Source organism: Atractosteus spatula, chromosome 20, assembly GCF_055471065.1.
Source record: "Atractosteus spatula isolate fAtrSpa1 chromosome 20, fAtrSpa1.hap1, whole genome shotgun sequence".
Taxonomy (NCBI): domain Eukaryota; kingdom Metazoa; phylum Chordata; class Actinopteri; order Semionotiformes; family Lepisosteidae; genus Atractosteus; species Atractosteus spatula.
Genome location: NC_142725.1, coordinates 3230048 through 3252957, shown reverse-complemented (window position 1 = coordinate 3252957; position 22910 = coordinate 3230048).

Sequence of the window (22910 nt, the reverse complement as noted above, 5' to 3'; positions counted from 1 at the left end):
GCTAAGAGCTGACTCAGTGTGCTGTTCTGAGCCAAGCAACTGCAACATTAGGATGCTCCAGATTGAAAATCGTGTTTATCTCGGGCTGAAAACCACGTTTTGACAACTTCTGTACAGTGGGGCTAAGAGCTGACTCAGTGTGCTCTTCCGAGCCCAGCAGTTACATTGGGATGCTAAAGATTGAAAAACGCGTTTATCTCATGCTGAAAAACACGTTTTGACAACTTCTGCACAGTGGGGCTAAGAGCTGACTCAGTGTGCTCTTCTGAGCACAACAGTTACATTGGGATGCTCCAGATTGAAAAACGCGTTTATCTCGGGCTGAAAAACACGTTTGGACAACTTCTGCTCAGTGGGGCTAAGAGCTGACTCAGTGTGCTCCTCTGAGCCCAGCAGTTACATTGGGATGCTCCAGATTGAAAAACGCGTTTATCTCGGGCTGAAAAACACGTTTGGACAACTTCTGCACAGTGGGGCGAAGAGCTGACTCAGTGTGCTCTTCTGAGCCCAGCAGTTACGTTGGGATGCTCCAGAATGAAAAACGCGTTTATCTCGGGCTCAAAAACACGTTTGGACAACTTCTGCACAGTGGGGCTAAGAGCTAATTCAGTGTGCTCCTCTGAGCCCAGCAGTTACATTGGGATGCTCCAGATTGAAAAACGCGTTTATCTCGGGCTGAAAAACACGTTTTGACAACTTCTGCACAGTGGGGCGAAGAGCTGACTCAGTGTGCTCTTCTGAGCCCAGCAGTTACATTAGGATGCTCCAGACTGAAAAACGCGTTTATCTCGGGCTCAAAAACACGTTTGGACAACTTCTGCACAGTGGGGCTAAGAGCTGACTCAGTTTGCTCGTTTGAGCCCAGCAGTTACATTGGGATGCTCCAGATTGAAAAACGCATTTATCTCGGGCTGAAAAGCACGTTTTGACAACTTCTGCACAGTGGGGCGAAGAGCTGACTCAGTGTGCTCTTCTGAGCCCAGCAGTTACATTGGGATGCTCCAGAATGAAAAACGCGTTTATCTCGGGCTCAAAAACACGTTTGGACAACTTCTGCACAGTGGGGCTAAGAGCTAACTCAGTGTGCTCCTCTGAGCCCAGCAGTTACATTGGGATGCTCCAAATTGAAAAACGCTTTTATCTCGGGCTGAAAAACACGTTTTGACAACTTCTGCACAGTGGGGCTAAGAGCTGACTCAGTGTTCTCTTCTGAGACCAGCAGTTACATTGGGATGCTGTAGATTGAAAAACGCGTTATTTCTTGCTGAAAAACATATTTTGACAACTTCTGCACAGTGGGGCTAAGAGCTGATTCAGTGTGCTCTTCTGAGCCCAACAGTTACATTGGGATGCTCCAGACTGAAAAACGCATTTATCTCGGGCTCAAAAACACGTTAGGACAACTTCTGCAAAGTGGGGTAAAGAGCTGACTCAGTGTGCTCTGCTGAGCCCAGCAGTTACATTGGGATACTCCAGATTGAAAAACGCATTTATTTGGGGCTGAAAAACACGTTTTGACAAGTGTTGCACAGTGGGGCGAAGAGCTGACTCAGTGTGCTCTTCTGAGCCCAACAGTTACATTGGGATGCTCCAGATTGAAAAACGCGTTTATCTCGGGCTGAAAAACATGTTTTGAGAACTTCTGCACAGTGGGGCTAAGACCTGACTCAGTGTGCTCTTCTGAGCCCAACAGTTACATTGGGTTGCTCCAGATTGAAAAACATGTTTATCTTGGGCTCAAAAACACGTTTGGACAACTTCTGCATAGTGGGGCGAAGAGCTGACTCAGTGTGCTCTTCTGAGCCCAGCAGCTACATTGGGATGCTCCAGGTTGAAAAACGTGTTTATCTCGGGCTGAAAAACACGTTTTGACAACCTCTGCACAGTGGGGCTAAGAGCTGTTTCAGTGTGCTCTTCTAAGTCCAGCAGTTACATTGGGATGCACCAGATTGAAAAACACATTTATCTCGGGCTGAAAAAGACGTTTTGTCAACTTCTGCACAGTGGTGCGAAGAGCTGACTCAGTGTGCTCTTTTGAGCCCAACAGTTACATTGGGATGCTAAAGATTGAAAAACGCGTTTATCTCATGCTGAAAAACACGTTTTGACAACCTCTGCACAGTGGGGCGAAGAGCTGACTCAGTGTGCTCTTCTGAGCCCAACAGTTACATAGGGATGCTCCAGATTGAAAAACGTGTTTATCTCGGGCTAAAAAACATGTTTTGAGAACTTCTGCACAGTGGGGCTAAGAGCTGACTCAGTGTGCTCTTCTGAGCCCAGCATTTACATTGGGATGCTAAAGATTGAAAAACGCGTTTATCTCGGGCTGAAAAACACGTTTTGACAACTTCTGCACAGTGGGGCTAAGAGCTGACTCAGTGTGCTCTTCTGAGCCCAGCAGTTACATTGGGATGCTCCAGATTGAAAAACGCGTTTATCTCGGGCTGAAAAAGACGTTTTGACAACTTCTTCACAGTGGGGCTAAGAGCTGACTCAGTGTGCTCTTCTGAGCTCAGAAGTTACATTGGGATGCTAAAGATTTAAAAAACGCGTTTATCTCATGCTGAGCCCAGCAGTTACATTGGGATGCTAAAGATTGAAAAACGCGTTTATCTCATGCTGAAAAACACATTTTGACAACTTCTGCACAGTGGGGCTAAGAGCTGACTCAGTGTTCTCTTCTGAGACCAGCAGTTACATTGGGATGCTGTAGATTGAAAAACGCGTTATTTCGGGCTGAAAAACACGTTTTGACAACTTCTGCACAGTGGGGCTAAGAGCTGACTCAGTGTGCTCCTCTGAGCCCAGCAGTTACATTGGGATGCTCCAGATAGAAAAACGCGTTTATCTGGGGCTGAAAAACACGTTTTGACAACTTCTGCACAGTGGGGCGAAGAGCTGTCTCAGTGTGCTCTTCTGAGCCCAGCAGTTACATTGGGATGCTCCAGACTGAAAAACGCGTTTATCTCGGGCTCAAAAACACGTTTGGACAACTTCTGCACAGTGGGGCTAAGAGCTGACTCAGTTTGCTCGTTTGAGCCCAGCAGTTACATTGGGATGCTCCAGATTGAAAAACGCATTTATCTCGGGCTGAAAAGCACGTTTTGACAACTTCTGCACAGTGGGGCGAAGAGCTGACTCAGTGTGCTCTTCTGAGCCCAAAAGTTACATTGGGATGCTCCAGATTGAAAAACATGTTTATCTCGGGCTCATAAACACGTTTGGACAACTTCTGCATAGTGGGGCGAAGAGCTGACTCAGTGTTCTCTTCTGAGACCAGCAGTTACATTGGGATGCTCCAGATTGAAAAACGCGTTTATCTTGAGCTGAAAAACACGTTTTGACAACTTCTGCACAGTGGGGCTAAGAGCTGACTCAGTGTTCTCTTCTGAGACCAGCAGTTACATTGGGATGCTCTAGATTGAAAAACGCGTTTATCTCGGGCTGAAAAACACGTTTTGACAACTTCTGCACAGTGGGGCGAAGAGCTGACTCAGTGTGCTCTTCTGAGCCCAGCAGTTACATTGGGATGCTCCAGAATGAAAAACGCGTTTATCTCGGGCTCAAAAACACGTTTGGACAACTTCTGCACAGTGGGGCTAAGAGCTAACTCAGTGTGCTCCTCTGAGCCCAGCAGTTACATTGGAATGCTCCAAATTGAAAAACGCGTTTATCTCGGGCTGAAAGACACGTTTTGACAACTTCTGCACAGTGGGGCTAAGAGCTGACTCAGTGTTCTCTTCTGAGACCAGCAGTTACATTGGGATGCTGTAGATTGAAAAACGCGTTATTTCGGGCTGAAAAACATATTTTGACAACTTCTGCACAGTGGGGCTAAGAGCTGACTCAGTGTGCTCTTCTGAGCCCAACAGTTACATTGGGATGCTCCAGACTGAAAAACGCGTTTATCTCGGGCTCAAAAACACGTTAGGACAACTTCTGCATAGTGGGGTAAAGAGCTGACTCAGTGTGCTCTGCTGAGCCCAGCAGTTACATTGGGATGCTCCAGATTGAAAAACGCGTTTATTTGGGGCTGAAAAACACGTTTGGACAACTTCTGCATAGTGGGGCGAAGAGCTGACTCAGTGTGCTCTTCTGAGCCCAGCAGCTACATTGGGATGCTCCAGGTTGAAAAACGTGTTTATCTCGGGCTGAAAAACACGTTTTGACAACCTCTGCACAGTGGGGCTAAGAGCTGTTTCAGTGTGCTCTTTTGAGCCTAGCAGTTACATTGGGATGCTCCAGATTGAAAAACGCATTTCTCTCGGGCTGAAAGACACGTTTTGACAACTTCTGCACAGTGGGGCTAAAAGCTGACTCAGTGTGCTCTTCTAAGTCCAGCAGTTACATTGGGATGCACCAGATTGAAAAACACATTTATCTCGGGCTGAAAAAGACGTTTTGTCAACTTCTGCACAGTGGTGCGAAGAGCTGACTCAGTGTGCTCTTTTGAGCCCAACAGTTACATTGGGATGCTAAAGATTGAAAAACGCGTTTATCTCATGCTGAAAAACACGTTTTGACAAGTTCTGCACAGTGGGGCGAAGAGCTGACTCAGTGTGCTCTTCTGAGCCCAACAGTTACATAGGGATGCTCCAGATTGAAAAACGTGTTTATCTCGGGCTAAAAAACATGTTTTGAGAACTTCTGCACAGTGGGGCTAAGAGCTGACTCAGTGTGCTCTTCTGAGCCCAGCAGTTACATTGGGATGCTAAAGATTGAAAAACGCGTTTATCTCGGGCTGAAAAACACGTTTTGACAACTTCTGCACAGTGGGGCTAAGAGCTGACTCAGTGTGCTCTTCTGAGCCCAGCAGTTACATTGGGATGCTCCAGATTGAAAAACGCGTTTATCTCGGGCTGAAAAAGACGTTTTGACAACTTCTTCACAGTGGGGCTAAGAGCTGACTCAGTGTGCTCTTCTGAGCCCAGCAGTTACATTAAATGCTCCAGATTGAAAAACGCGTTTATCTCGGGCTGAAAAACATGTTTTGAGATCTTCTGCACAGTGGGGCTAAGAGCTGACTCAGTGTGCTCTTCTGAGCCCAGCAGTTACATTGGGATGCTAAAGATTGAAAAACGCGTTTATCTCATGCTGAAAAACACGTTTTGACAACTTCTGCACAGTGGGGCTAAGAGCTGACTCAGTGTTCTCTTCTGAGACCAGCAGTTACATTGGGATGCTCCAGATTGAAAAACGCGTTTATCTTGGGCTGAAAAACACGTTTTGACAACTTCTGCACAGTGGGGCTAAGAGCTGACTCAGTGTTCTCTTCTGAGACCAGCAGTTACATTGGGATGCTGTAGATTGAAAAACGCGTTATTTCGGGCTGAAAAAGACGTTTTGACGACTGCTTCACAGTGGGGCTAAGAGCTGACTCAGTGTCTCTTCTGAGCCCAGCAGTTACATTGGGATGCTCCAGACTGAAAAACGCGTTTATATCGGGCTGAAAAATACGTTTTGACAACTTCTGCACAGTTGGGCTAAGAGCTGACTCAGTGTGCTCTTCTGAGCCCAGCAGTTACATTGGGATGCTCCAGACTGAAAAACGCGTTTATCTCGAGCTCAAAAACACGTTTGGACAACTTCTGCATAGTGGGGCTAAGAGCTGACTCAGTGTGCTCCTCTGAGCCCAGCAGTTACATTGGGATGCTAAAGATTTAAAAAACGCGTTTATCTCATGCTGAGCCCAGCAGTTACATTGGGATGCTAAAGATTGAAAAACGCGTTTATCTCATGCTGAAAAACACATTTTGACAACTTCTGCACAGTGGGGCTAAGAGCTGACTCAGTGTTCTCTTCTGAGACCAGCAGTTATATTGGGATGCTGTAGATTGAAAAACGCGTTATTTCGGGCTGAAAAACACGTTTTGACAACTTCTGCACAGTGGGGCTAAGAGCTGACTCAGTGTGCTCTTCTGAGCCCAGCAGTTACATTGGGATGCTCCAGACTGAAAAACGCGTTTATCTCGGGCTCAAAAACACGTTTGGACAACTTCTGCACAGTGGAGCTAAGAGCTGACTCAGTTTGCTCGTTTGAGCCCAGCAGTTACATTGGGATGCTCCAGATTGAAAAACGCATTTATCTCGGGCTGAAAAACACGTTTTGACAACTTCTGCACAGTGGGGCGAAGAGCTGACTCAGTGTGCTCTTCTGAGCCCAGCAGTTACATTGGGATGCTCCAGAATGAAAAACGCGTTTATCTCGGGCTCAAAAACACGTTTGGACAACTTCTGCACAGTGGGGCTAAGAGCTAACTCAGTGTGCTCCTCTGAGCCCAGCAGTTACATTGGGATGCTCCAAATTGAAAAACGCGTTTATCTCGGGCTGAAAGACACGTTTTGACAACTTCTGCACAGTGGGGCTAAGAGCTGACTCAGTGTTCTCTTCTGAGACCAGCAGTTACATTGGGATGCTGTAGATTGAAAAACGCGTTATTTCGGGCTGAAAAACATATTTTGACAACTTCTGCTCAGTGGGGCTAAGAGCTGACTCAGTGTGCTCTTCTGAGCCCAACAGTTACATTGGGATGCTCCAGACTGAAAAACGCGTTTATCTCGGGCTCAAAAACACGTTAGGACAACTTCTGCATAGTGGGGTAAAGAGCTGACTCAGTGTGCTCTGCTGAGCCCAGCAGTTACATTGGGATGCTCCAGATTGAAAAACGCGTTTATTTGGGGCTGAAAAACACGTTTGGACAACTTCTGCATAGTGGGGCGAAGAGCTGACTCAGTGTGCTCTTCTGAGCCCAGCAGCTACATTGGGATGCTCCAGGTTGAAAAACGTGTTTATCTCGTGCTGAAAAACACGTTTTGACAACGTCTGCACAGTGGGGCTAAGAGCTGTTTCAGTGTGCTCTTTTGAGCCTAGCAGTTACATTGGGATGCTCCAGATTGAAAAACGCATTTCTCTCGGGCTGAAAGACACGTTTTGACAACTTCTGCACAGTGGGGCTAAAAGCTGACTCAGTGTGCTCTTCTAAGTCCAGCAGTTACATTGGGATGCACCAGATTGAAAAACACATTTATCTCGGGCTGAAAAAGACGTTTTGTCAACTTCTGCACAGTGGTGCGAAGAGCTGACTCAGTGTGCTCTTTTGAGCCCAACAGTTACATTGGGATGCTAAAGATTGAAAAACGCGTTTATCTCATGCTGAAAAACACGTTTTGACAAGTTCTGCACAGTGGGGCGAAGAGCTGACTCAGTGTGCTCTTCTGAGCCCAACAGTTACATAGGGATGCTCCAGATTGAAAAACGTGTTTATCTCGGGCTAAAAAACATGTTTTGAGAACTTCTGCACAGTGGGGCTAAGAGCTGACTCAGTGTGCTCTTCTGAGCCCAGCAGTTACATTGGGATGCTAAAGATTGAAAAACGCGTTTATCTCGGGCTGAAAAACACGTTTTGACAACTTCTGCACAGTGGGGCTAAGAGCTGACTCAGTGTGCTCTTCTGAGCCCAGCAGTTACATTGGGATGCTCCAGATTGAAAAACGCGTTTATCTCGGGCTGAAAAAGACGTTTTGACAACTTCTTCACAGTGGGGCTAAGAGCTGACTCAGTGTGCTCTTCTGAGCTCAGAAGTTACATTGGGATGCTCTAGATTGAAAAACGCGTTTATCTCGGGCTGAAAAACACGTTTTGACAACTTCTGCACAGTGGGGCTAAGAGCTAACTCAGTGTGCTCCTCTGAGCCCAGCAGTTACATTGGGATGCTCCAGACTGAAAAACGCATTTATCTCGGGCTCAAAAACACGTTTGGACAACTTCTGCACAGTGGGGCTAAGAGCTGACTCAGTGTGCTCCTCTGAGCCCAGCAGTTACATTGGGATGCTAAAGATTTAAAAAACGCGTTTATCTCATGCTGAGCCCAGCAGTTACATTGGTTTGCTAAAGATTGAAAAACGCGTTTATCTCATGCTGAAAAACACATTTTGACAACTTCTGCACAGTGGGGCTAAGAGCTGACTCAGTGTTCTCTTCTGAGACCAGCAGTTACATTGGGATGCTGTAGATTGAAAAACGCGTTATTTCGGGCTGAAAAACACGTTTTGACAACTTCTGCACAGTGGGGCTAAGAGCTGTCTCAGTGTGCTCTTCTGAGCCTAGCAGTTACATTGGGATGCTCCAGATTGAAAAACGCGTTTATCTCGGGCTGAAAAACACGTTTTGAGAACTTCTGCACAGTGGGGCTAAGAGCTGACTCAGTGTGCTCTTCTGAGCCCAAAAGTTACATTGGGATGCTCCAGATTGAAAAACATGTTTATCTCGGGCTCATAAATACGTTTGGACAACTTCTGCATAGTGGGGCGAAGAGCTGACTCAGTGTTCTCTTCTGAGACCAGCAGTTACATTGGGATGCTCCAGATTGAAAAACGCGTTTATCTTGAGCTGAAAAACACGTTTTGACAACCTCTGCACAGTGGGGCTAAGAGCTGACTCAGTGTTCTCTTCTGAGACCAGCAGTTACATTGGGATGCTGTAGATTGAAAAACGCGTTATTTCGGGCTGAAAAAGACGTTTTGACGACTGCTTCACAGTGGGGCTAAGAGCTGACTCAGTGTCTCTTCTGAGCCCAGCAGTTACATTGGGATGCTCCAGACTGAAAAACGCGTTTATATCGGGCTGAAAAATACGTTTTGACAACTTCTGCACAGTGGGGCGAAGAGCTGTCTCAGTGTGCTCTTCTGAGCCTAGCAGTTACACTGGGATTCACCAGATTGAAAAACACATTTATATCGGGCTGAAAAAGACGTTTTGTCAACTTCTGCACAGTGGGGCGAAGAGCTGACTCAGTGTGCTCTTCTGAGCCCAGCAGTTACATTAAATGCTCCAGATTGAAAAACGCGTTTATCTCGGGCTGAAAAACATGTTTTGAGATCTTCTGCACAATGGGGCTAAGAGCTGACTCAGTGTGCTCTTCTGAGCCCAGCAGTTACATTGGGATGCTAAAGATTGAAAAACGCGTTTATCTCATGCTGAAAAACACGTTTTGACAACTTCTGCACAGTGGGGCTAAGAGCTGACTCAGTGTTCTCTTCTGAGACCAGCAGTTACATTGGGATGCTCCAGATTGAAAAACGCGTTTATCTTGGGCTGAAAAACACGTTTTGACAACTTCTGCACAGTGGGGCTAAGAGCTGACTCAGTGTTCTCTTCTGAGACCAGCAGTTACATTGGGATGCTGTAGATTGAAAAACGCGTTATTTCGGGCTGAAAAAGACGTTTTGACGACTGCTTCACAGTGGGGCTAAGAGCTGACTCAGTGTCTCTTCTGAGCCCAGCAGTTACATTGGGATGCTCCAGACTGAAAAACGCGTTTATATCGGGCTGAAAAATACGTTTTGACAACTTCTGCACAGTTGGGCTAAGAGCTGACTCAGTGTGCTCTTCTGAGCCCAGCAGTTACATTGGGATGCTCCAGACTGAAAAACGCGTTTATCTCGAGCTCAAAAACACGTTTGGACAACTTCTGCATAGTGGGGCTAAGAGCTGACTCAGTGTGCTCCTCTGAGCCCAGCAGTTACATTGGGATGCTAAAGATTTAAAAAACGCGTTTATCTCATGCTGAGCCCAGCAGTTACATTGGGATGCTAAAGATTGAAAAACGCTTTTATCTCATGCTGAAAAACACATTTTGACAACTTCTGCACAGTGGGGCTAAGAGCTGACTCAGTTTTCTCTTCTGAGACCAGCAGTTACATTGGGATGCTGTAGATTGAAAAACGCGTTATTTCGGGCTGAAAAACACGTTTTGACAACTTCTGCACAGTGGGGCTAAGAGCTGTCTCAGTGTGCTCTTCTGAGCCTAGCAGTTACATTGGGATGCTCCAGATTGAAAAACGCGTTTATCTCGGGCTGAAAAACACGTTTTGAGAACTTCTGCACAGTGGGGCTAAGAGCTGACTCAGTGTGCTCTTCTGAGCCCAAAAGTTACATTGGGATGCTCCAGATTGAAAAACATGTTTATCTCGGGCTCATAAACACGTTTGGACAACTTCTGCATAGTGGGGCGAAGAGCTGACTCAGTGTTCTCTTCTGAGACCAGCAGTTACATTGTGATGCTCCAGACTGAAAAACGCGTTTATCTCGGGCTCAGAAACACGTTTGGACAACTTCTGCATAGTGGGGTAAAGAGCTGACTCAGTTTACTCTTCTGAGACCAGCAGTTACATTGGGATGCTGTAGATTGAAAAACGCGTTATTTCGGGCTGAAAAACATGTTTTGAGAACTTCTGCACAGTGGGGCGAAGAGCTGACTCAGTGTGTTCTTCTGAGCCCAACACTTACATTGGGATGCTCCAGATTGAAAAACGCATTTATCTCGGACTGAAAAACACGTTTTGACAACTTCTACACAGTGGGGCTAAGAGCTGACTCAGTGTGCTGTTCTGAGCCAAGCAACTGCAACATTAGGATGCTCCAGATTGAAAATCGTGTTTATCTCGGGCTGAAAACCACGTTTTGACAACTTCTGTACAGTGGGGCTAAGAGCTGACTCAGTGTGCTCCTCTGAGCCCAGCAGTTACATTGGGATGCTCCAGATTGAAAAACGCGTTTATCTCGGGCTGAAAAACACGTTTGGACAACTTCTGCTCAGTGGGGCTAAGAGCTGACTCAGTGTGCTCCTCTGAGCCCAGCAGTTACATTGGGATGCTCCAGATTGAAAAACGCGTTTATCTCGGGCTGAAAAACACGTTTGGACAACTTCTGCACAGTGGGGCGAAGAGCTGACTCAGTGTGCTCTTCTGAGCCCAGCAGTTACGTTGGGATGCTCCAGAATGAAAAACGCGTTTATCTCGGGCTCAAAAACACGTTTGGACAACTTCTGCACAGTGGGGCTAAGAGCTAACTCAGTGTGCTCCTCTGAGCCCAGCAGTTACATTGGGATGCTCCAGATTGAAAAACGCGTTTATCTCGGGCTGAAAAACACGTTTTGACAACTTCTGCACAGTGGGGCGAAGAGCTGACTCAGTGTGCTCTTCTGAGCCCAGCAGTTACATTGGGATGCTCCAGATTGAAAAACGCATTTATTTGGGGCTGAAAAACACGTTTTGACAAGTGTTGCACAGTGGGGCGAAGAGCTGACTCAGTGTGCTCTTCTGAGCCCAACAGTTACATTGGGATGCTCCAGATTGAAAAACGCGTTTATCTCGGGTTGAAAAACATGTTTTGAGAACTTCTGCACAGTGGGGCTAAGACCTGACTCAGTGTGCTCTTCTGAGCCCAACAGTTACATTGGGTTGCTCCAGATTGAAAAACATGTTTATCTTGGGCTCAAAAACACGTTTGGACAACTTCTGCATAGTGGGGCGAAGAGCTGACTCAGTGTGCTCTTCTGAGCCCAGCAGCTACATTGGGATGCTCCAGGTTGAAAAACGTGTTTATCTCGGGCTGAAAAACACGTTTTGACAACCTCTGCACAGTGGGGCTAAGAGCTGTTTCAGTGTGCTCTTCTAAGTCCAGCAGTTACATTGGGATGCACCAGATTGAAAAACACATTTATCTCGGGCTGAAAAAGACGTTTTGTCAACTTCTGCACAGTGGTGCGAAGAGCTGACTCAGTGTGCTCTTTTGAGCCCAACAGTTACATTGGGATGCTAAAGATTGAAAAACGCGTTTATCTCATGCTGAAAAACACGTTTTGACAACCTCTGCACAGTGGGGCGAAGAGCTGACTCAGTGTGCTCTTCTGAGCCCAACAGTTACATAGGGATGCTCCAGATTGAAAAACGTGTTTATCTCGGGCTAAAAAACATGTTTTGAGAACTTCTGCACAGTGGGGCTAAGAGCTGACTCAGTGTGCTCTTCTGAGCCCAGCATTTACATTGGGATGCTAAAGATTGAAAAACGCGTTTATCTCGGGCTGAAAAACACGTTTTGACAACTTCTGCACAGTGGGGCTAAGAGCTGACTCAGTGTGCTCTTCTGAGCCCAGCAGTTACATTGGGATGCTCCAGATTGAAAAACGCGTTTATCTCGGGCTGAAAAAGACGTTTTGACAACTTCTTCACAGTGGGGCTAAGAGCTGACTCAATGTGCTCTTCTGAGCTCAGAAGTTACATTGGGATGCTCTAGATTGAAAAACGCGTTTATCTCGGGCTGAAAAACACGTTTTGACAACTTCTGCACAGTGGGGCTAAGAGCTAACTCAGTGTGCTCCTCTGAGCCCAGCAGTTACATTGGGATGCTCCAGACTGAAAAACGCATTTATCTCGGGCTCAAAAACACGTTTGGACAACTTCTGCACAGTGGGGCTAAGAGCTGACTCAGTGTGCTCCTCTGAGCCCAGCAGTTACATTGGGATGCTAAAGATTTAAAAAACGCGTTTATCTCATGCTGAGCCCAGCAGTTACATTGGGATGCTAAAGATTGAAAAACGCGTTTATCTCATGCTGAAAAACACATTTTGACAACTTCTGCACAGTGGGGCTAAGAGCTGACTCAGTGTTCTCTTCTGAGACCAGCAGTTACATTGGGATGCTGTAGATTGAAAAACGCGTTATTTCGGGCTGAAAAACACGTTTTGACAACTTCTGCACAGTGGGGCTAAGAGCTGACTCAGTGTGCTCCTCTGAGCCCAGCAGTTACATTGGGATGCTCCAGATTGAAAAACGCGTTTATCTGGGGCTGAAAAACACGTTTTGACAACTTCTGCACAGTGGGGCGAAGAGCTGACTCAGTGTGCTCTTCTGAGCCCAGCAGTTACATTGGGATGCTCCAGACTGAAAAACGCGTTTATCTCGGGCTCAAAAATACGTTTGGACAACTTCTGCATAGTGGGGCTAAGAGCTGACTCAGTTTGCTCGTTTGAGCCCAGCAGTTACATTGGGATGCTCCAGATTGAAAAACGCATTTATCTCGGGCTGAAAAGCACGTTTTGACAACTTCTGCACAGTGGGGCGAAGAGCTGACTCAGTGTGCTCTTCTGAGCCCAAAAGTTACATTGGGATGCTCCAGATTGAAAAACATGTTTATCTCGGGCTCATAAACACGTTTGGACAACTTCTGCATAGTGGGGCGAAGAGCTGACTCAGTGTTCTCTTCTGAGACCAGCAGTTACATTGGGATGCTCCAGATTGAAAAACGCGTTTATCTTGAGCTGAAAAACACGTTTTGACAACTTCTGCACAGTGGGGCTAAGAGCTGACTCAGTGTTCTCTTCTGAGACCAGCAGTTACATTGGGATGCTCTAGATTGAAAAACGCGTTTATTTCGGGCTGAAAAAGACGTTTTGACAACTTCTGCACAGTGGGGCTAAGAGCTGACTCAGTGTTCTCTTCTGAGACCAGCAGTTACATTGGGATGCTGTAGATTGAAAAACGCGTTATTTCGGGCTGAAAAACACATTTTGACAACTTCTGCACAGTGGGGCTAAGAGCTGACTCAGTGTGCTCTTCTGAGCCCAACAGTTACATTGTGATGCTCCAGACTGAAAAACGCGTTTATCTCGGGCTCAGAAACACGTTTGGACAACTTCTGCATAGTGGGGTAAAGAGCTGACTCAGTGTACTCTTCTGAGACCAGCAGTTACATTGGGATGCTGTAGATTGAAAAACGCGTTATTTCGGGCTGAAAAACATGTTTTGAGAACTTCTGCACAGTGGGGCGAAGAGCTGACTCAGTGTGTTCTTCTGAGCCCAACACTTACATTGGGATGCTCCAGATTGAAAAACGCATTTATCTCGGACTGAAAAACACGTTTTGACAACTTCTACACAGTGGGGCTAAGAGCTGACTCAGTGTGCTGTTCTGAGCCAAGCAACTGCAACATTAGGATGCTCCAGATTGAAAATCGTGTTTATCTCGGGCTGAAAACCACGTTTTGACAACTTCTGTACAGTGGGGCTAAGAGCTGACTCAGTGTGCTCTTCCGAGCCCAGCAGTTACATTGGGATGCTAAAGATTGAAAAACGCGCTTATCTCATGCTGAAAAACACGTTTTGACAACTTCTGCACAGTGGGGCTAAGAGCTGACTCAGTGTGCTCTTCTGAGCACAACAGTTACATTGGAATGCTCCAGATTGAAAAACGCGTTTATCTCGGGCTGAAAAACACGTTTGGACAACTTCTGCTCAGTGGGGCTAAGAGCTGACTCAGTGTGCTCCTCTGAGCCCAGCAGTTACATTGGGATGCTCCAGATTGAAAAACGCGTTTATCTCGGGCTGAAAAACACGTTTGGACAACTTCTGCACAGTGGGGCGAAGAGCTGACTCAGTGTGCTCTTCTGAGCCCAGCAGTTACATTGGGATGCTCCAGAATGAAAAACGCGTTTATCTCGGGCTCAAAAACACGTTTGGACAACTTCTGCACAGTGGGGCTAAGAGCTAACTCAGTGTGCTCCTCTGAGCCCAGCAGTTACATTGGGATGCTCCAGATTGAAAAACGCGTTTATCTCGGGCTGAAAAACACGTTTTGACAACTTCTGCACAGTGGGGCGAAGAGCTGACTCAGTGTGCTCTTCTGAGCCCAGCAGTTACATTGGGATGCTCCAGACTGAAAAACGCGTTTATCTCGGGCTCAAAAACACGTTTGGACAACTTCTGCACAGTGGGGCTAAGAGCTGACTCAGTTTGCTCGTTTGAGCCCAGCAGTTACATTGGGATGCTGTAGATTGAAAAACGCGTTATTTCGGGCTGAAAAAGACGTTTTGACGACTGCTTCACAGTGGGGCTAAGAGCTGACTCAGTGTCTCTTCTGAGGCCAGCAGTTATATTGGGATGCTCCAGACTGAAAAACGCGTTTATATCGGGCTGAAAAATACGTTTTGACAACTTCTGCACAGTGGGGCGAAGAGCTGTCTCAGTGTGCTCTTCTGAGCCTAGCAGTTACACTGGGATTCACCAGATTGAAAAACACATTTATATCGGGCTGAAAAAGACGTTTTGTCAACTTCTGCACAGTGGGGCGAAGAGCTGACTCAGTGTGCTCTTCTGAGCCCAGCAGTTACATTAAATGCTCCAGATTGAAAAACGCGTTTATCTCGGGCTGAAAAACATGTTTTGAGATCTTCTGTACAGTGGGGCTAAGAGCTGACTCAGTGTGCTCTTCTGAGCCCAGCAGTTACATTGGGATGCTAAAGATTGAAAAACGCGTTTATCTCATGCTGAAAAACACGTTTTGACAACTTCTGCACAGTGGGGCTAAGAGCTGACTCAGTGTTCTCTTCTGAGACCAGCAGTTACATTGGGATGCTCCAGATTGAAAAACGCGTTTATCTTGGGCTGAAAAACACGTTTTGACAACTTCTGCACAGTGGGGCTAAGAGCTGACTCAGTGTTCTCTTCTGAGACCAGCAGTTACATTGGGATGCTGTAGATTGAAAAACGCGTTATTTCGGGCTGAAAAAGACGTTTTGACGACTGCTTCACAGTGGGGCTAAGAGCTGACTCAGTGTCTCTTCTGAGCCCAGCAGTTACATTGGGATGCTCCAGACTGAAAAACGCGTTTATATCGGGCTGAAAAATACGTTTTGACAACTTCTGCACAGTTGGGCTAAGAGCTGACTCAGTGTGCTCTTCTGAGCCCAGCAGTTACATTGGGATGCTGTAGATTGAAAAACGCGTTATTTCGGGCTGAAAAACACATTTTGACAACTTCTGCACAGTGGGGCTAAGAGCTGAATCAGTGTGCTCTTCTGAGCCCAACAGTTACATTGTGATGCTCCAGACTGAAAAACGCGTTTATCTCGGGCTCAGAAACACGTTTGGACAACTTCTGCATAGTGGGGTAAAGAGCTGACTCAGTGTATTCTTCTGAGACCAGCAGGTACATTGGGATGCTGTAGATTGAAAAACGCGTTATTTCGGGCTGAAAAACATGTTTTGAGAACTTCTGCACAGTGGGGCGAAGAGCTGACTCAGTGTGTTCTTCTGAGCCCAACACTTACATTGGGATGCTCCAGATTGAAAAACGCATTTATCTCGGGCTGAAAACCACGTTTTGACAACTTCTGTACAGTGGGGCTAAGAGCTGACTCAGTGTGCTCTTCCGAGCCCAGCAGTTACATTGGGATGCTAAAGATTGAAAAACGCGTTTATCTCATGCTGAAAAACACGTTTTGACAACTTCTGCACAGTGGGGCTAAGAGCTGACTCAGTGTGCTCTTCTGAGCACAACAGTTACATTGGGATGCTCCAGATTGAAAAACGCGTTTATCTCGGGCTGAAAAACACGTTTGGACAACTTCTGCTCAGTGGGGCTAAGAGCTGACTCAGTGTGCTCCTCTGAGCCCAGCAGTTACATTGGGATGCTCCAGATTGAAAAACGCGTTTATCTCGGGCTGAAAAACACGTTTGGACAACTTCTGCACAGTGGGGCGAAGAGCTGACTCAGTGTGCTCTTCTGAGCCCAGCAGTTACATTGGGATGCTCCAGAATGAAAAACGCGTTTATCTCGGGCTCAAAAACACGTTTGGACAACTTCTGCACAGTGGGGCTAAGAGCTAACTCAGTGTGTTCCTCTGAGCCCAGCAGTTACATTGGGATGCTCCAGATTGAAAAACGCGTTTATCTCGGGCTGAAAAACACGTTTTGACAACTTCTGCACAGTGGGGCGAAGAGCTGACTCAGTGTGCTCTTCTGAGCCCAGCAGTTACATTGGGATGCTCCAGACTGAAAAACGCATTTATCTCGGGCTCAAAAACACGTTTGGACAACTTCTGCACAGTGGGGCTAAGAGCTGACTCAGTTTGCTTGTTTGAGCCCAGCAGTTACATTGGGATGCTCCAGATTGAAAAACGCATTTATCTCGGGCTGAAAAACACGTTTTGACAACTTCTGCACAGTGGGGCGAAGAGCTGACTCAGTGTGCTCTTCTGAGCCCAGCAGTTACATTGGGATGCTCCAGAATGAAAAACGCGTTTATCTCGGGCTCAAAAACACGTTTGGACAACTTCTGCACAGTGGGGCTAAGAGCTGACTCAGTGTTCTCTTCTGAGACCAGCAGTTACATTGGGATGCTGTAGATTGAAAAACGCGTTATTTCGGGCTGAAAAACATATTTTGACAACTTCTGCACAGTGGGGCTAAGAGCTGACTCAGTGTGCTCTTCTGAGCCCAGCAGTTACATTGGGATGCTCCAGACTGAAAAACGCGTTTATCTCGGGCTCAAAAACACGTTTTGACAACTTCTGCACAGTGGGGCGAAGAGCTGACTCAGTGTGCTCTTCTGAGCCCAGCAGTTACATTGGGATGCTCCAGAATGAAAAACGCGTTTATCTCGGGCTCAAAAACACGTTTGGACAACTTCTGCACAGTGGGGCTAAGAGCTGACTCAGTTTGCTCGTTTGAGCCCAGCAGTTACATTGGGATGCTCCAGATTGAAAAACGCATTTATCTCGGGCTGAAAAACACGTTTTGACAACTTCTGCACAGTGGGGCGAAGAGCTGACTCAGTGTGCTCTTCTTAGCCCAACAGTTACATTGGGATGCTCCAGACTGAAAAACGCGTTTATCTCGGGCTCAAAAACACGTTAGGACAACTTCTGCATAGTGGGGTAAAGAGCTGACTCAGTGTGCTCTGCTGAGCCCAGCAGTTACATTGGGATGCTCCAGATTGAAAAACGCATTTATTTGGGGCTGAAAAACACGTTTTGACAACTGTTGCACAGTGGGGCGAAGAGCTGACTCAGTGTGCTCTTCTGAGCCCAACAGTTACATTGGGATGCTAAAGATTGAAAAACGCGTTTATCTCGTGCTGAAAAACACGTTTTGACAACTTCTGCACAGTGGGGCTAAGAGCTGACTCAGTGTGCTCTTCTGAGCCCAGCAGTTACATTGGGATGCTCCAGATTGAAAAACGCGTTTATCTCTATCTGAAAAAGACGTTTTGACAACTTCTTCACAGTGGGGCTAAGAGCTGACTCAGTGTGCTCTTCTGAGCTCAGAAGTTACATTGGGATGCTCTAGATTGAAAAACGCATTTATCTCGGGCTGAAAAACACGTTTTGACAATTTCTGCACAGTGGGGCTAAGAGCTAACTCAGTGTGCTCCTCTGAGCCCAGCAGTTACATTGGGATGCTCCAGACTGAAAAACGCATTTATCTCTGGCTCAAAAACACGTTTGGACAATTTCTGCACAGTGGGGCTAAGAGCTGACTCAGTGTGCTCCTCTGAGCCCAGCAGTTACATTGGGATGCTAAAGATTTAAAAAACGCGTTTATCTCATGCTGAGCCCAGCAGTTACATTGGGATGCTAAAGATTGAAAAACGCGATTATCTCATGCTGAAAAACACATTTTGACAACTTCTGCACAGTGGGGCTAAGAGCTGACTCAGTGTGCTCTTCTGAGCCCAGCAGTTACATTGGGATGCTAAAGATTGAAAAACGCGTTTATCTCGTGCTGAAAAACACGTTTTGACAACTTCTGCACAGTGTGGCTAAGAGCTGACTCAGTGTGCTCTTCTGAGCCCAGCAGTTACATTGGGATGCTCCAGATTGAAAAACGCGTTTATCTCGGGCTGAAAAAGACGTTTTGACAACTTCTTCACAGTGGGGCTAAGAGCTGACTCAGTGTGCTCTTCTGAGCTCAGAAGTTACATTGGGATGCTCTAGATTGAAAAACGCGTTTATCTCGGGCTGAAAAACACGTTTTGACAACTTCTGCACAGTGGGGCAAAGAGCTAACTCAGTGTGCTCCTCTGAGCCCAGCAGTTACATTGGGATGCTCCAGACTGAAAAACGCATTTATCTCTGGCTCAAAAACACGTTTGGACAACTTCTGCAGAGTGGGGCTAAGAGCTGACTCAGTGTGCTCCTCTGAGCCCAGCAGTTACATTGGTATGCTAAAGATTGAAAAACGCGTTTATCTCATGCTGAAAAACACATTTTGACAACTTCTGCACAGTGGGGCTAAGAGCTGACTCAGTGTTCTCTTCTGAGACCAGCAGTTACATTGGGATGCTGTAGATTGAAAAACGCGTTATTTCGGGCTGAAAAACACGTTTTGACAACTTCTGCACAGTGGGGCTAAGAGCTGTCTCAGTGTGCTCTTCTGAGCCTAGCAGTTACATTGGGATGCTCCAGATTGAAAAACGCGTTTATCTCGGGCTGAAAAACACGTTTTGAGAATTTCTGCACAGTGGGGCTAAGAGCTGACTCAGTGTGCTCTTCTGAGCCCAAAAGTTACATTGGGATGCTCCAGACTGAAAAACATGTTTATCTCGGGCTCATAAACACGTTTGGACAACTTCTGCATAGTGGGGCGAAGAGCTGACTCAGTGTGCTCTTGTGAGCCCAGCAGCTACAGTGGGATGCTCCAGATTGAAAAACGCGTTTATCTCGGGCTGAAAAACACGTTTGGACAACTTTTGCACAGTGGGGCTAAGACCTGACTCAGTGTTCTCTTCTGAGACCAGCAGTTACATTGGGATGCTGTAGATTGAAAAACGCGTTATTTCGGGCTGAAAAACACATTTTGACAACTTCTGCACTGTGGGGCTAAGAGCTGACTCAGTGTGCTCTTCTGAGCCCAACAGTTACATTGGGATGCTCCAGACTGAAAAACGCGTTTATATCGGACTCAAAAACACGTTTGGACAACTTCTGCATAGTGGGGCAAAGAGCTGACTCAGTGTGCTCTTCTGAGCCCAGCAGTTACATTGGAATGCTCTAGACTGAAAAACATGTTTATCTCGGTCTGAAAAAGACGTTTTGACAACTTCTTCACAGTGGGGCTAAGAGCTGACTCAGTGTGCTCTTCTGAGCACAGCAGTTACATTGGGATGCTAAAGATTGAAAAACGCGTTTATCTCATGCTGAAAAACACGTTTTGACAACTTCTGCACAGTGGGGCTAAGAGCTGACTCAGTGTTCTCTTCTGAGCCCAGCAGTTACATTGTGATGCTCCAGACTGAAAAACGCGTTTATCTCGGGCTCAGAAACACGTTTGGACAACTTCTGCATAGTGGGGTAAAGAGCTGACTCAGTGTACTCTTCTGAGACCAGCAGTTACATTGGGATGCTGTAGATTGAAAAACGCGTTATTTCAGGCTGAAAAACATGTTTTGAGAACTTCTGCACAGTGGGGCGAAGAGCTGACTCAGTGTGCTCTTCTGAGCCTAACACTTACATTGGGATGCTCCAGATTGAAAAACGCGTTTATCTCGGGCTGAAAAACACGTTTGGACAACTTCTGCTCAGTGGGGCTAAGAGCTGACTCAGTGTGCTCCTCTGAGCCCAGCAGTTACATTGGGTGCTCCAGATTGAAAAACGCGTTTATCTCGGGCTGAAAAACACGTTTTGACAACTTCTGCACAGTGGGGCGAAGAGCTGACTCAGTGTGCTCTTCTGAGCCCAGCAGTTACATTGGGATGCTCCAGACTGAAAAACGCATTTATCTCGGGCTCAAAAACACGTTTGGACAACTTCTGCACAGTGGGGCTAAGAGCTGACTCAGTTTGCTCGTTTGAGCCCAGCAGTTACATTGGGATGCTCCAGATTGAAAAACGCATTTATCTCGGGCTGAAAAACATATTTTGACAACTTCTGCACAGTGGGGCTAAGAGCTGACTCAGTGTGCTCTTCTGAGCACAACAGTTACATTGGGATGCTCCAGATTGAAAAACGCGTTTATCTCGGGCTGAAAAACACGTTTGGACAACTTCTGCTCAGTGGGGCTAAGAGCTGACTCAGTGTGCTCCTCTGAGCCCAGCAGTTACATTGGGATGCTCCAGATTGAAAAACGCGTTTATCTCGGGCTGAAAAACACGTTTGGACAACTTCTGCACAGTGGGGCGAAGAGCTGACTCAGTGTGCTCTTCTGAGCCCAGCAGTTACATTGGGATGCTCCAGAATGAAAAACGCGTTTATCTCGGGCTCAAAAACATGTTTGGACAACTTCTGCACAGTGGGGCTAAGAGCTAACTCAGTGTGCTCCGCTGAGCCCAGCAGTTACATTGGGATGCTCCAGATTGAAAAACGCGTTTATCTCGGGCTGAAAAACACGTTTTGACAACTTCTGCACAGTGGGGCGAAGAGCTGACTCAGTGTGCTCTTCTGAGCCCAGCAGTTACATTGGGATGCTCCAGACTGAAAAACGCATTTATCTCGGGCTCAAAAACACGTTTGGACAACTTCTGCACAGTGGGGCTAATAGCTGACTCAGTTTGCTCGTTTGAGCCCAGCAGTTACATTGGGATGCTCCAGATTGAAAAACGCATTTATCTCGGGATGAAAAACACGTTTTGACAACTTCTGCCCAGTGGGGCGAAGAGCTGACTCAGTGTGCTCTTCTGAGCCCAGCAGTTACATTGGGATGCTCCAGAATGAAAAACGCGTTTATCTCGGGCTCAAAAACACGTTTGGACAACTTCTGCACAGTGGGGCTAAGAGCTAACTCAGTGTGCTCTGCTGAGCCCAGCAGTTACATTGGGATGCTCCAGATTGAAAAACGCATTTATTTGGGGCTGAAAAACACGTTTTGACAACTGTTGCACAGTGGGGCGAAGAGCTGACTCAGTGTGCTCTTCTGAGCCCAACAGTTACATTGGGATGCTAAAGATTGAAAAACGCGTTTATCTCGTGCTGAAAAACACGTTTTGACAACTTCTGCACAGTGGGGCTAAGAGCTGACTCAGTGTGCTCTTCTGAGCCCAGCAGTTACATTGGGATGCTCCAGATTGAAAAACGCGTTTATCTCTGGCTGAAAAAGACGTTTTGACAACTTCTTCACAGTGGGGCTAAGAGCTGACTCAGTGTGCTCTTCTGAGCTCAGAAGTTACATTGGGATGCTCTAGATTGAAAAACGCATTTATCTCGGGCTGAAAAACACGTTTTGACAATTTCTGCACAGTGGGGCTAAGAGCTAACTCAGTGTGCTCCTCTGAGCCCAGCAGTTACATTGGGATGCTCCAGACTGAAAAACGCATTTATCTCTGGCTCAAAAACACGTTTGGACAATTTCTGCACAGTGGGGCTAAGAGCTGACTCAGTGTGCTCCTCTGAGCCCAGCAGTTACATTGGGATGCTAAAGATTGAAAAACGCGTTTATCTCGTGCTGAAAAACACGTTTTGACAACTTCTGCACAGTGTGGCTAAGAGCTGACTCAGTGTGCTCTTCTGAGCCCAGCAGTTACATTGGGATGCTCCAGATTGAAAAACGCGTTTATCTCGGGCTGAAAAAGACGTTTTGACAACTTCTTCACAGTGGGGCTAAGAGCTGACTCAGTGTGCTCTTCTGAGCTCAGAAGTTACATTGGGATGCTCTAGATTGAAAAACGCGTTTATCTCCGGCTGAAAAACACGTTTTGACAACTTCTGCACAGTGGGGCAAAGAGCTAACTCAGTGTGCTCCTCTGAGCCCAGCAGTTACATTGGGATGCTCCAGACTGAAAAACGCATTTATCTCTGGCTCAAAAACACGTTTGGACAACTTCTGCAGAGTGGGGCTAAGAGCTGACTCAGTGTGCTCCTCTGAGCCCAGCAGTTACATTGGGATGCTAAAGATTGAAAAACGCGTTTATCTCATGCTGAAAAACACATTTTGACAACTTCTGCACAGTGGGGCTAAGAGCTGACTCAGTGTTCTCTTCTGAGACCAGCAGTTACATTGGGATGCTGTAGATTGAAAAACGCGTTATTTCGGGCTGAAAAACACGTTTTGACAACTTCTGCACAGTGGGGCTAAGAGCTGTCTCAGTGTGCTCTTCTGAGCCTAGCAGTTACATTGGGATGCTCCAGATTGAAAAACGCGTTTATCTCGGGCTGAAAAACACGTTTTGAGAATTTCTGCACAGTGGGGCTAAGAGCTGACTCAGTGTGCTCTTCTGAGCCCAAAAGTTACATTGGGATGCTCCAGACTGAAAAACATGTTTATCTCGGGCTCATAAACACGTTTGGACAACTTCTGCATAGTGGGGCGAAGAGCTGACTCAGTGTGCTCTTGTGAGCCCAGCAGCTACAGTGGGATGC